Raw genomic sequence first — 14,363 nt, 5'->3', positions numbered from 1 at the left:
AATTAAATGCATATTGAAGAATTTTGATGTTGGTACATGCTCAGAAATGTTTGAAGAATTGATGTGAATCTTGATAAACACTACGGTAGTTTTAAGTCATCCAAGAACTTCCAGAAATATCAGTCCATAAGGGGTCGTCCATAAATGACGTAGCATTTTAGGGGGGAGGGGGGTCTTCACGAATGTGTGACGATGTGTGACGAAGAGGAGGGAGGGGTCCCAACTAGTGGACGTAGCATTTTGAATCATGTCGTTAAAAAAAGTTGACAAACAGTTTTTTATCAAACTTTTTTTTTTGTTTGGGTTTAATAGGGTTTTAAAATGATGATTCAAAAAGATTAAATTAATTTATTTATACACAAACCATTTAAAAGTTAAAAAAATAATTCAAAATCAACACTTTATCGATTTGGTAAACATTGTTTTCCAATTTTTAAAAAAGACATAATACCTCTACCTAATCAACTTATCTATTTGTATCGATATTCAATTCTATTGATGGAATAGCCTGGATAATAAAAAAGCCATCAAATTCGAGTGTTATGGAAACGTATGTGTAATCAGGGATTTCTGGTAAGGTTCTTGGTAAGATGCTTGTTAGCTTTTTATTTAGACTCATGGGAAGCTTTTCATAAAATCTTTGCTGAAATCCTAACGGTAGCAGATAATTGATATTCTTTTTAGGTTATTTCTTAGAGATAACTGAAGAAATATTAGTAGATTGCTGATAAGGTAGGTTAAAAAATATCCTTGGCTGATATTGCTTGAAATTCTTAGCAGACTCGAGAAAGGCGAAAAGTTGAACCGAAGAAAAGTTGGCCATATTTATTAGGAAATCTACTTAAATCCTGGACAGATTAATTAAAAATTCCGTTTGGCAAATTTGAGGGGTTGTTGATGTTACTGATGTTTTCAAAGCCTTGTCTGGATTACTAGTTTGACTAGTCCTTGATCTATGACAATGTTCTTATGAGTCCCGTGATAAGATTTTATATGGAATTCTGCAAATTTAAAGCGAATTCTTACAATCATTCTATACAAGTTTCTTGTAAAATCATTCATGAATCAATGGCAAGGTCCTTCAGGTATTCTTGACCATATCTTTGATAAGAGCTTGGAAGATGCAATTTTTTATTTACAGCTTGATAGGAGAATAAAACAATATTTTTAGAAATATCGTGCCTGTTAAAAAAGATCTCTCCGTCCAAACATGAGTTTTACTAGATCAAGAATTTTTCTACGAACCAGCCATCGACAAGAGTCTAAATTATTCTAATTCCAAAGGCATTTTTAGAAGTAAATGGGCAGTCTATTGTACTTTGCCATACATGGAAATATAAACTAAATTTAGATACACAGAGCCGACATTTATTTGTATCATTCTAATTTCTCTCTGAACTTTTTATGAATTCTAGGGGGTGAACGGTCTTCTTAATATTTCAACAAATAGTTCATACATATTTTTGCAAAACTTTAAATTTAAATGATAATTTCATTTTTTCATTTTCATTTTGCAGCGTTTGGTGGGGCAATGAGAGCGCAAGTCAGTCCAAAGCCGGGGGCAGGGATAGGTAATGGCCGTAATAGTCTATGCGGACCACTTGAACACCATCGGAAATGATAGGAAGGGTTGGGGTAGGGTATAGGAAATTGGAGAAGACTTGACACAGTAATGCGATTGATGCTGCAAAATGTAAATGTGCTGAGAGCAATTTAATTTGAGTTTTGAAGTTTGGTTTGATTTATTAAAATTTCCAACAATTGTACAAGTAACAAAGAATGAGCTGATCGCTTTATAGAAATTTAATAAACAACAAAGTAATAACAATATGAGAGTGATGCTAAGAACTGCTGATGGCACGATGCGACGCTTTAGGAGCTTTTGATAATGATTGAACATTACTATAAAGAACGCAATTCAATCGATGGTGACAACTTTACAAACTTTATCTGTTTTTATTATGTACAGATATAAAATTATAATTCAGTTCACTGATTGGCGGTGCTGATTTATATAAAAATATTTGATATTATTAAAATGAAATGTGTTACTTACTCATGTGGTCTATACTTCCCTGACCAGAATTATTCTGTTTTGAGCATCCTTTTCGAAGCTATTCTATGCAGTTATCCATGGACTGCTTACAGTTCTGAAATTATTCTTATTGTGCATGCTCATGCATTATATTAGTAATGATCATAATCATGCAACAGATAAGAAGGTGAGAAAGAGAGAATATAGGAACAGTGATTAGTAATGAGTAATTATGTAGTTTTGTTAGAATAATAAACAATTAAACAGCACTAATGAATAGCTTAAAAAATGACATTACAACATAGCTGAGCCTTTCGGATCATAAGACCGATGTATAAAAATAATTTGTTTCGAAATTGTCCGCGTGGTCTTCTAGTGCCCCTATTAGATTAGAATCAGTCATAGACATACATACCGAATGCTCGCCATGACCCTATGACCAACATTTGTATATGTATAGCCTTAGCTGATGTGGCTTTTCTAATAGGTAGTTCTTTCACTCATTGATTGTCTTCAAAACCTTGTCAATTGTAGAAAATTGATTTTATTTCATTTATGACTACATTGAAGCTACATTGTACTTATTGAGTATTAGGTATTATTTTATGTTTTTATCACTATTGATATTATCAAGGCCAGAATTCCCAGTGAGTGAAGAATTTTATAGTACTAGAACACCATAGAAGATCGCTAAACATTACCTAATCATGGAACGGCTTTTTGCTCTATTATTTTAAGTAGATGCTATTGATCTCCCTTTGCTCCTATCCGCAACCCGGTGCACGCGCCCTGTTGGTTTTCGAAAACCTCGTAGAAGATTACAAACCGTCAATGGCATTCCCAATTACTACCCCACATTGCACATTCAAGGGTCTGACTGTGCTCCTAACCCACCCTCAGTTTGTAATCTTCTCGCCAGATTGAAATTATATTTTCCCGAAGTGAAAGTAATTTTGATGAGTGATAGCCGCACTATGCAGTAGTTTAACCAGAATCTTTAGGTCAGAAGACAAAATCTAAATTTTGTAATAACAAAATTGCCATTGCTTTGAAATTCACCCAACATCTAATCAAAGCTACTAACAACAGCGATCAATTATCAAAACTCATCGCTCCCTGGAAAATATAATCCCAAGCCCAGGGAACTTTAAATTTAAATGATAATAATACATAAATCAGTTAGATCAAGTTTTCAAAATGTGTATGGAAAAAAACAAGTCATATGATCATTTTGTCATCCTCTTTTAATGTTTTGGCAACCGGGAAAAATCCGGGAATGGGAAAACTAATTTTGAATAAACACCCTGAAATAATTTGTTTAGTAATCGCTAATATTTTCGAAATATTATAATTGAGAGGCTCAAGTGCAAAGGAATGTGAGTGACATTTTGATCGGTTTTGAGCTGAGTACACTAAAAATTTCTACTGTTTTCAAGCTTTGCTTTTGGGTGATTTTTTTTTATATATATATAAAGACACCGACACGTTAATGCTTCCAGTGGACGGTTATGTCCTTTGAAGGAAGCACCACACTAGACAACGGACTAGCATGCAACGCCCAGTGGCACAGTCGAAATACTTTCCTGACGAAAAGTTTTCCGGACTGAAGCGGGAATCGAACCCACACTCCTTGACACGATGCGGCTAAATGCTTGGTAACACTAACCGCACGGCCACGAAGCCCGGTCCAACAGTTAAAACAACATAGTCCGTATAAAATTGGCTTGGTGCTAAGACTCCTATATGGTTTGTGTGGAATATAATAAACTGCAAAAATTTCAAAGTCGATTTTGAATTTTGAATTCGGATAATAATGACAAAGATAAACAAAAATTAAGAGGGGAGGGGGTGTCTTGATATGCTATGTATTGTACAAGAGGGGGTATAAGAATTTGTGACTAAATGCTACGTGGGGGGGGGGGGGAAGGTTGTAAAAATCAGTGAAAAAATGCTACGTCATTTATTGACAGTCCCTAATACACAAGGCCTACCAGTGTAATAACGGATTGATTGATACAGTGTTGCATTTGAACACGTTTGCGTACCAGTTCAAACTTTTGTATACGAGGGATCAAGTTGGCTTGAACCAAGGTATTTAAAAGTACAGGTACAGCTATCTAAGCAGTCGCTGGAAGCGGGGAGTGGTGAACCGAGAGGGGGTAAAAAGTGACAGCTGACGAGTCGGTGGGCTGGCCGATATGTTTGTGTATTTTGTCCTCCAAGAGTTTCCAACGTATCCATAGAAATATCTTTAAATATAAAAAAACGTTTTTATACCAGATGCCATAATTTTGTACCGATTTCGGGAATACGGCTGTAAACACCAAATACCGTACTGTGGTGTTTAACGTTAGTTTGACTTACTACTCTGAAAGATTCCGTACACGGATGTTTGATATCCAGAGGAAATACGTCACTATAGGGCTTTTAAAATCGGCTTTCGGGAATCACCCTCAATGGACTCTGAAAGGACGTGCACTTATTGCTTGGTAGGTGAAATAAAATAAAATATCAAACCGGTGAAGAGAGCCATAAGAAGAACAGGACGAATGACGCAGGAAATGTAGTGGTTTAGTTTAGAAAAAGGCATCCATCAGACGTTGAAAATAAATAAAAAGGGAAGTGAAAAGGAGTTTAATAGAAAATAAAGTGTTTGTGTTCTATTCAACCGGAATTATAAGGGTTTGAAATCCAATGAGATAACGATATTGTTCTAGAAAGCCTGGGTTGTTTTTCAAGGTCTTCTCATGATGTTTCTGTACGCGCACTGAACAAAACAAACTGGAGAGAGGAATAAGTTGAAGTGATTTCATGGCATGCTAGGGCTATTCCATGAAAACAAAGTGGCCAGGTGCCAAAAGCTTTTGCAATATGGCGGATTCAGCAATTTGACACATTGCGTTACCTCCCTTATAGATACCTTGACTTGAACATTGATCAGTTCAAAAATTTGTACCCAAAGGAGCTGAACAATGAACGTGAAAGGAACATTGTTTTCATGGCTAATTTAAACCATATTTCAAAGCAGAAAGATTTAGAAAAGATGTTAAGGAACATTTGATGTTCCATACATTGTGCGTGATATGAATTAAATGTAGTTCGAAGTAGTGTATTTGAGTCTTGTGTTTCACTGTGCATTTTGAAATTCGTGAGCAGCGACAGAATCTTGCACGAGAGTTCAATGTTTACTGCGTTCACGTGCAAAATTAAAACGTGCTCAGTTCGCTTTCGGCTCGCGTTCAGTAAATGCATCACTGTTTTGATAAGCAGTACACGTCTAGTAGACTCATGCTATCATAAATTGTTGTGTTCAATACACTCTCCTTTATTCAATAGCGCCCTGAAATACATATCATGATGATAAGATCTACATCCGTAATAAGTGACATATGGATAGATAGCATACATTCGATGGAGTTCTTGGAGGATCAACATCATCGGTATAAATAAACACAATATTCCGTTTACTTTTATGAATAGTTAGGGGCACAAATAAAATTAATACTCAGTATAGTTTCGTATACGTTAAGAGAAATATGTCATAATTCAAAATGGTGAGTAAACAAGTGCTCGTGTATGTAAATGTTGAGGCCTGTACTGCATGGAGCTCTTGTAGCATCAAGAACATCCGTACGAATTAATGGAGTGAAGTGTTTCAAATCTGAAACCCCTTTTTATAGAACTACGGTGCCACTGCATCCAATTGTACCCCTAGGAAAATATCACAACCTAACGAAAGAGAATACGGTTATTGGGAAACATGCACCAAATATCCCTCGAGCACTCAGAGCTACACGCAATCTTGCTTGCAAAAAGGAAAAGCTTCCTAGAGAGACCACAGCCACAGCTTTCCAGTTGAAGAGAGAAGCGTGATAATGAAATTTATTATGTTTGTCTACATGATTAGCAGAACTAGGTGTCTCATCTGAGACTCCGAGTCCCAACTGAAAAAGTCTGCCGTCGAGCCAACCCAGGCATCCCTGGATGTGGCACATCAGTTGAACAAATTCCCCCAAGCCGAACGTAATCAAGTGCAGGCAAAATATACGTACGCTCCCCAGGATGGTGATTATTCCGGGTACTGACTGGCTCGAGATGTTGCGACAGATGGGTTTGCGACTGTCTGCTTTTTGGTGGTATGTTCGTGCTTTTTTCCTTGATTCAATTTTCCTGTGAATCACTTAACGTCAGATGAGGTGGCATCTATTATTAGATTTATCAAGAATGGGTGTAGGGCATCTAAACGGCAGGATAAGCCCTTGTTTTCTTCACAAATCTAACTGATTCTTGCTGAGCAGTAATCGATTTTTTGTGTCACGTTATTGTTTATGAATCTTCCTCATATCAATATTACTTTATTTGAAATGATCATCAACAAAAAGGTGTACAGATTAACGTGATAGAAACAGGTTGATATAATGTTGAATCAATCCTCATTTATTATTTGATTTCTTTTGGGTAAAGTATTCGTTGAAATTTAAGTTATCCATTTCATTTCCTCGACTTTTCATTCAACAAGCTGGCTGTAAAATAAATTCAATTTACTTTTTTACGGAATTTGTTGATTCGGTAAACACTCTGTTTTATCAAAAAGTTCCCATTTAACTATTCGTCAGTTTTTTAATTCAAAGCAACTCTTAGGGCTGCTCGACAACGGATCAGATGTTTGCCTTGCGAATGATCTTAGACAATTTTCGGGAGTATAACTTGCAGATTCACCATCTATTTATTGATTTCAAAGCAGCGTGCGATTCAGTGAAAAAAATTGAGCTGTGACAGTAAATGTCTGAACATGGTTTTCCGGCAACACTAATTAGGCTGATACGTGTAACGCTGATATCAAGTGTCTGAGTTTCAATCGAGGTGTCAACTTGGGCTGTTAGACAAATGAAGGCAGAGAGACGCACTTTCGAATTTACAGTTCAACATTGCACTCGAGGGTGCTATTGGGAGATCATTAACCCGTATATGCCTGAGTGAAAGTAAAAAATATTGAAACTATCACCGCTCAGCAAATTTTTAACGGATTCAAATGATTTTTTGTCAATTCACTGGCCCACATATCTAGTTTCTGAAAGTGACCAGACGAACACGGAAATATTCCTGTAGCCGGAGTTATTCCGGTGGGTCACTGAGTTAAGTCGGGTAAAAAAGGGCTATGTTTTGGGACATGCCAAGTTACCTTTATTTTTTTACAATGACAATAATTTTAATTTTCATGAATCATTAAGATCTGATATTCAACATTTATAATTTTGCACCATTCCAAATATACCGGATGCGGCCATTCGCACGTAATGATCGGACGAACCGACTATAGATTTGTTGGATACTAAATCGTTTCAATGCGCTCGAAAAGTAGAAGTCACACGTAATTGTGCACTATAATACGTTCCCATAATCTTAGCACAGCTGTTCACATACAAATTGGTCACTTAATCGTAAGTTTAAGGTATCCCGGGACCCGGAAGTGATCATTTGTAGGATTTATCAAATGAATAACTCATAGTTATCCAATTCAATCGTTTCTCTAAAAGTTTACACTGATGCAATTTTCTTAAAATTCCGTCATTCTGTGGCCACATTATAACCGATGCCGGAAATTATCTGTGACTTGAAATTTGCACAAACGCACAGTACCCTTCTCACCCGACCTGACCAAGTGATCCACGGAAATAACTCTGACCACAGGAATATTTCCGCATTCCTCTGTCCACTTCTAGAAACAAGATATGTGTGCCAGTATATTGACAAAAAATCATTTGAATCCATTAAGAATTCTTTGAGCGGTGAGGGTTTTAGAATGTTACCTTGCACTCAGGCCTATACGGGTTAAACGATCGCATGGCACGGTAAATAGCTGAGCATGGCGTACCATTGGTAGCTCACGTACCTGCAGGAATAAAAAATACCCCTTTGTGTGGTCCTTAGTCTCTTGCCCAGCAACTCCTATCCCTACCTCCTCATGGTACTGGCCGGGGTACCAGTAACCTTGGGGAAGATCGGGCAACCATCCCCGGTGGGAACATTGGTCATAGCTGACAGGAAAGGGTGCTTTTGTTTCTGCAAACCTGGAGCGTCTGTACTCCTTGTTTGGAGTGGCTCACAACAGCGTCTGTTCCCCAGGTCAGGGGCGGCTGATCATAGTCCGAGTGCCAGAGAAGGACTCTAAGCTAAACTGTGCACTATGGTCCTCCGAACATTTAGGGGGAATGGTCCTCCGGAAATCTAGGGGGTTGGTGTCAGGCCCTGCAAGCCAACCGTAAAAACACATCAGCACAGGAACGTCAACGAGAGAATAGGTCCAGAACAATCGGCAAAGACCACAGTGACGGAAATGGACTAGCGATTGGAAACTCGGTACGTGAAACTGCAAATCTTCATCGGAAGTACTTGCATACTCTTCGATGTACTGAAATCCCGCGGTTTTGGCATCGTAGCGCTGCAGAAGGTGCGCTGAACAGGTTCGATGGTGCGATCGTTTAGAGGTGATCATATCATCTACCAGAGCTGCGGCAGCACACACGAGCTCGGAACAGCTTTTATAGTGATGGATGATATGCAAAGGCGCGTGATCGGGTGGTGGCCGATCAACGAAAGAATGTGCAAGTTGAGGCTCAAAGGCCGGTTCTTCAACTTCAGCATCATCAACGTACATAGCTCACACTCCGGAAGCACTGATGATGACAAGGACGCATTTTATGCGCAGCTCGAACGCGAGTACGACCGCTGCCCAAGCCACGACGTCAAGATCATCATAGGAGATTTGAACGCACAGGCTGGCCAGGAGGAGGAGTTCAGACCGACGATTGGAAAGTTCAGCGCCCACCAGATGACGAACGAGAACGGCCTACGACTGATAGATTTTGCGCCTCCAAGAAAATGACCATTCGTAGCACCTAATTCCAGCACAGCCTCCCGTATCGGTACACCTGAAGATCACCTCAGCAGACAGAAACGCAAATCGACCACGTTTTGATCGATGGACGGGACTTCTCCGACATAACCGACGTCAGAACCTATCGTGGCGCTAACATTGACTCCGACCACTACCTGCTGATGGTGAAACTGCACCCAAAACTATCCGTCATCAATGATGTACGGTACCGACGCCCGCCTCGGTACGATTTAGCGCGACTGAAACAACCGGATGTCGCCAATGCGTACGCGCAGCATCTTGAGGCAGCGTTGCCGGATGAGGGCGAGCTCGATAGGGCCCCTCTTGAGGACTGCTGGAGGACAGTCAAAGCCTGATAGCCATTAACGACGCTGCCGAAAGCATTGTCGCATATGTGAAAAGGAGCTCAAGAAACGATTGGTTCGACGAGGAGTGCCAGGAGGTTTTAGGGGAGAAGAATGCAGCGCGGGCTGCAATGTTGCATCATGGTACGCGACAAACCGTGGAATGATACAGACTGAAGCGGAAGTAGCGAACCCGCCTATTCCGGGACAAAAAGCGCCGTCTGGAAAGGTGGAATGCAAAAGATGGAGTAGTTGTTCCGTTCTCAAGAAACGCGGAAGTTCTATCAGAAGTTCAACACATCCCGCAAAGGCTTCACGCCGCGAGCTGAAATGTGATGGGAACTTCTTGGCGGACGGATGCGAAGTGATCGAAAGGTGGAAGCAGCACTACGATGAACACCTGAATGGCACAGAGAACACAGGCACAGAAAGTCAGGACAGCGAAAGCGATGGATACGGACTAGTGGAAACTAACCAGCTCCCATGATGGGAGAAGTTAAAGATGCCATTCAACAACTCAAATACAACAAGGCCAATGGCAAGGATGGTATCGGAGCTGAACTCATCAAGATGCGCCCGGACAGGTTGGCCGCTTGTCTGCATCGGCTGATAGTCAATATCTGGGAAACGGACCAGCTACCGGAGGAGTGGAAGCAAGGAGAAAAGGGCGACAAATTGGAGTTATCGTGCAATCACTATCCTAAACGCCACCTACAAAGTGCAATCCCAGATTCTCTTCCGTCGTCTATCACCTATAGCAAACGAATTCGTGGGAAGTTATCAAGCAGGTTTATCAACGGCCAGACGCTATGTCTAAACCAGTAGATTATATAGATCGCATGTACCTCGTTTTTTTTTCGCTAGATATAAGCATTTAGTCTATAATTTCATTATCGGAAGGTTTCAAAGTATTCTATCGGTGAAATTTTTCCCATACATTTTTTATGGGCTGAAATGTATAGGAAAACGTGATTTTTATTGATTTTCGTAGGCTGTATATGGAAAAATAGCTTAAAAGTGGAATAAATCAAAAATTTCACCGATGGAATATTTGAAAACCTTCTGATTATGAAAATGTAACCTAATTACTGAACTTTAGAGGAAAACAAAGTTACAGTCGAAGTGTGTTATAACGACATCGCAAGGGACCGTCGCCATTTCTCTATGGCGTTGACGTTGTAGAGAATAGTTATAACATCGAAATGTTCTTAATGGAACCGAAAAATGTCGCTATAGAGAGCTTTTGTCGTTATAGAAATTGTCGTTATAACGAGGTGTGACTGTACATTCAATTTGCATAATCTATTTGTAGACATAGCGTGGGCCGCTCGACAGCGGACCAGATCTTTTCCGTGCGGAAAATGCTCCAGAAATGCCGTGAGTACCAGGTCCCTACGCACCATTTGTTCATCGATTTCATGGCGGCATACGACAGTATTGATCGTAAAGAGCTATGGAAGATCATGAACGAGAACAGCTTTCCCGGGAAGCTCACAACACATTGGAGCAACGATGAACGGTGTGCAAAACTGCGTGAAGATCTTGGGCGAACAGTCCAGTTCGTTCGAGTCTCGGTGGGGACTACGACAGGGCGATGGACTTTCGTGCCTGTTGTTCAATAGTGCGCCAGTCGAGACACGATTTTAACGAGATCCGGACAATTTGTTTGCTTCGCGGATGATATGGATATTATTGGGATTAAATTTGAAACGGTGACAGATTTGTTCACCCAGCTTAAATGCGAAGCAACAAGAGTCGGGCTAATGGTGAATGCGTCGAAAACAAAGTACATGCTGGTTGGTGGAGCTGAGCGCGACAGTGCCCACCTAGGAAGCAGTGTCACGATAGACGGGGATACCTTCGAGATGATGGACGAGTTCGTCTACCTCGGATCCTTGTTGACGGCTGACAACAATGTTAGTCGGGAAATGGGAAGGCACATCATCAGCGGAAGTCTTGCCTACTATGGGCCCCAGAAGAAACTGTGGTCAAGAAAAATTCACCCCTGCACCAAATGCACGATGTACAAAACGCTCATAAGACCGGTAGTCCTCTACGGGCATGAGACGTGGACTATGCTCGAGGAGGACTTGCAAGCTCTTGGGGTTTTCGAATACCGAGTGCTAAGGACTATCTTCGGCGGAGTGCAGGAGAACGGCGTGTAGCGGCGAAGGATGAACCACGAGCTCACTCAACTCTACGGGGAATTCAAAATCGTGAAGGTAGCTAAAGGATACGCTGGGCAGTGCTTGTTGCTAGAACCACTGTAACCCTGTAAAAATGGTGTTTGCTACGAATCTGGTCGGAACAAGAAGGCATGAGGCACAGCGAGCTAGGTGGATTTAACAGGTGCACCAGGACCTGGAGAGCGTGGGTCACAGTCGAGTATAAGACTCTACAATTTGGTGGCCCCGGAACCGCTCAGCTCCAGAAGGGAACCAGCAAAAGCCCCAGACTTCTGGTCTTAGCCACGGCAGTCTAATGGGGTAGGTACCTAAAACCTCTTTTGGTTCCGGGTCTCAGGGCGTTTTTGGCGTGGGGAGGATTCGGATGTTCGGAGAGTGTGTGGAATACCTATCAATTGGATTTACCTTGTATTCGAGCTTTTGAGGACGATAGTATTGGGCCACGGATGTGGTAATGGACGTCGAGGAGCTGGAGATCGGTACTGCAGAAGGGATGCGACGGGTTGTTATTGCGGGCCGCCGACTGATGTGGCGAGATGAGTGCGGCCCTGGGCCCTTGATGATGCGAACTGCCGGTGGGAGCGGCCCTGCGTGCTGCCGCGATATGCTGGCTGGTGTAGCGGGTAGATTTTGGTCGCTGGTGGTGATGGTGGACCAACCCGGAATGGTGCTTCTTTCGGGGCTGCCTGTCCGGTGTGACGGAGAGGGAAACCAGCTGGTGTTGGGCGGCGTGGCGGTCAGAGCAAAGCAGCTCTTTGATTTTGTTCGGGTGCGTAGCAATTCCGATCTTACAGGCTTTCAGGGTCTACCAAAGATGCCAGCCGATGGGAATTCGGCCCTTCGAAGCACTGTGGACCTACAACTTGGCGGTATTTGTCGAGGTCTACACGACCACGATTGCTATCCGGTCCGGTGACAGTAATTTCCGGGGATCGAAAAGGTGCTTTTGGAGATGCCACGCGGTGGCGAAAAAAAACTTTTCCAACGTTTTGCACAAGCCAATTGGGTCCTAAAATTTTTAATAAAATCTTGTTTTTATTTAACAACCCGAAAGAGCATGTTACCTCAACTACTTTAGCATTTTTTCCCGCTCAAATAACGGCTATATCATATTTAAACTTTAATTTAAAAATTGGGTCCATAAATGAACCTTGACACTTGAGATCATGTTTGACGTTCGCTTAGTCGACAAAAACACCACAGGGGTTTTAGTTTCAACACTGGGGTTGTTCCCATCTGACATTTCGGAAGGGACACGGAAAACAAAATACACCCAAAATTTGAGTTTAAGCCAAGGGGTGTGACAAAATCTAAAAAAATGTTTTTTCGACTTAAACCAACGGAAAACATTAGAAAATTGAGTAAACATGTGTTTTTGGCTTAAACTTAAGCGTTTGGCACTAAAATCGGGACAGGGCTTTAGGACCCTATTAATACTTCGAGCTCTAAACCACAACTGATCATCAACCACTGTCGACGCTTTCGCACCTTCCCTTCGGTTTTTCTGTTTCCGCGGTCATCTCAGCCAACTTCACGCGCTCCAATTACTAGGCCATTCATCCCGAACGCAATTTTCACAGTCGACATACAATTTTAAATCCACCGTTGACTGCTTAACAATTTCAACTCCCTAATTCCACACAAAAAAAAACTAGCAAAAACATTGCAATGGTACCCGCCGGTAACACGAGAATGGAGAGAAGTGGCCATGAACCGAGTGAATTGGCGAAATATTGTTGGCGAGGATAATTGATGTAAAACCAAATAAATAAAATATAATAAATCTCACATTCTTGACGATCATATGAATTGTTTATGTCAAGCTAGAGGAAACTTGTGCAGAAGACGATTCTCATGATTTGTTCTTATTGCGAACCAATTATAGTTTGTTTGACCAAGTGGTTTGCAATCAGGGGTCGAATTTTGAGGAAGTTGATAGTATCTTTCACTTATCGCTCTCTGTCATTATCTTTTATCAAGGGATCAAATTATGACTCATTTGTCTATGATCGTCAAATTTTCCAAAGCCTGTGAAATATTCAACGCAATTTGGAACAATTTAAAATTTAGACAACCGTAAATACAAAGCTTTTCACAAGCAACCTTTCGAGTTATCACCAATCTACAATTTTGACATAATTGGCAAAATTTTGAATGCGCTAGAATTTTTAAATTACCATATATAGAGTGATATTCCTTTCTATACAAGTGTTAGAAAATCCTCGCTTGTCGTACACAGAACCAGCGTGCTGGTTTTGATGGTGGAGAAACGCGCCAAAACTGAAAGGTTAAACAAGTTTGGATGAAAGTATTTTTAGTAGAATTGTTTGTTGTCAAAATGTTTGAATCGAAAAAAAGTTTCGTTTTTCATAAATCACCAGAGAATCACTAGCCTTGCAAATATATTGCCATATAAAAGAAGAATAACTAGAATCATTAATTTGAATTCATATCTTATCTCTTTGCAGGATCTAAGGTTACGTGACAGAGAAATTAAGAAAACATACATTAGCCAAAGAACGAAAGCAAAGATAACAACTCGTTTTAATTGAAACCGGACATCTGCCGAACTGATCGAACAGGTAAGAAGATCCAACCCACTGATAAGTTATTTCCTTTCACAACACAGCTGTGAAGCGTACGACAGGAAAGGATTTCTTTACCATTCAATATAAAGGCGAACACCAGCCAGAGAATATCAAACCGAATAAAGCCAAAGCGTCAAATGACTACAATATCTGTAAACCACCGGGCAGATTTTAGGTTTCAGTACACGGCTCCATCCGAAGCCACTACCGACAAATACCATTTTGCCGAGATTTGATCTGGGCAGTTTAATTGATTTTCTCTCTCTTGAAAAAGGATTTCAGTTTTTTCCTTCTCGACGCACCGCAGAATTG

At 40.8% G+C, this 14,363-nt stretch overlaps 1 protein-coding gene across 2 annotated transcripts in view; it reads left to right on the top strand.

The window, feature by feature from the left end:
- The window catches only part of LOC5564174, a 550,217-nt gene that overhangs the window by 527,697 nt on the left and 8,157 nt on the right, over positions 1–14,363 (top strand). For both annotated transcript variants that reach the window (XM_021844877.1, XM_021844876.1), the window contains exon 14: positions 13,932–14,045. The gene's annotated coding sequence lies outside the window, so the exon portion shown is untranslated. The remainder of the gene's footprint in view (positions 1–13,931; positions 14,046–14,363) is intronic.

The sequence above is a fragment of the Aedes aegypti genome, chromosome 2, assembly GCF_002204515.2.
Source record: "Aedes aegypti strain LVP_AGWG chromosome 2, AaegL5.0 Primary Assembly, whole genome shotgun sequence".
In the NCBI taxonomy this organism is placed as follows: Eukaryota; Metazoa; Arthropoda; class Insecta; order Diptera; family Culicidae; genus Aedes; species Aedes aegypti.
The sequence above is the reverse complement of the archived record's forward strand: the minus strand, read 5'-3'. Positions and strand labels throughout refer to the sequence as shown.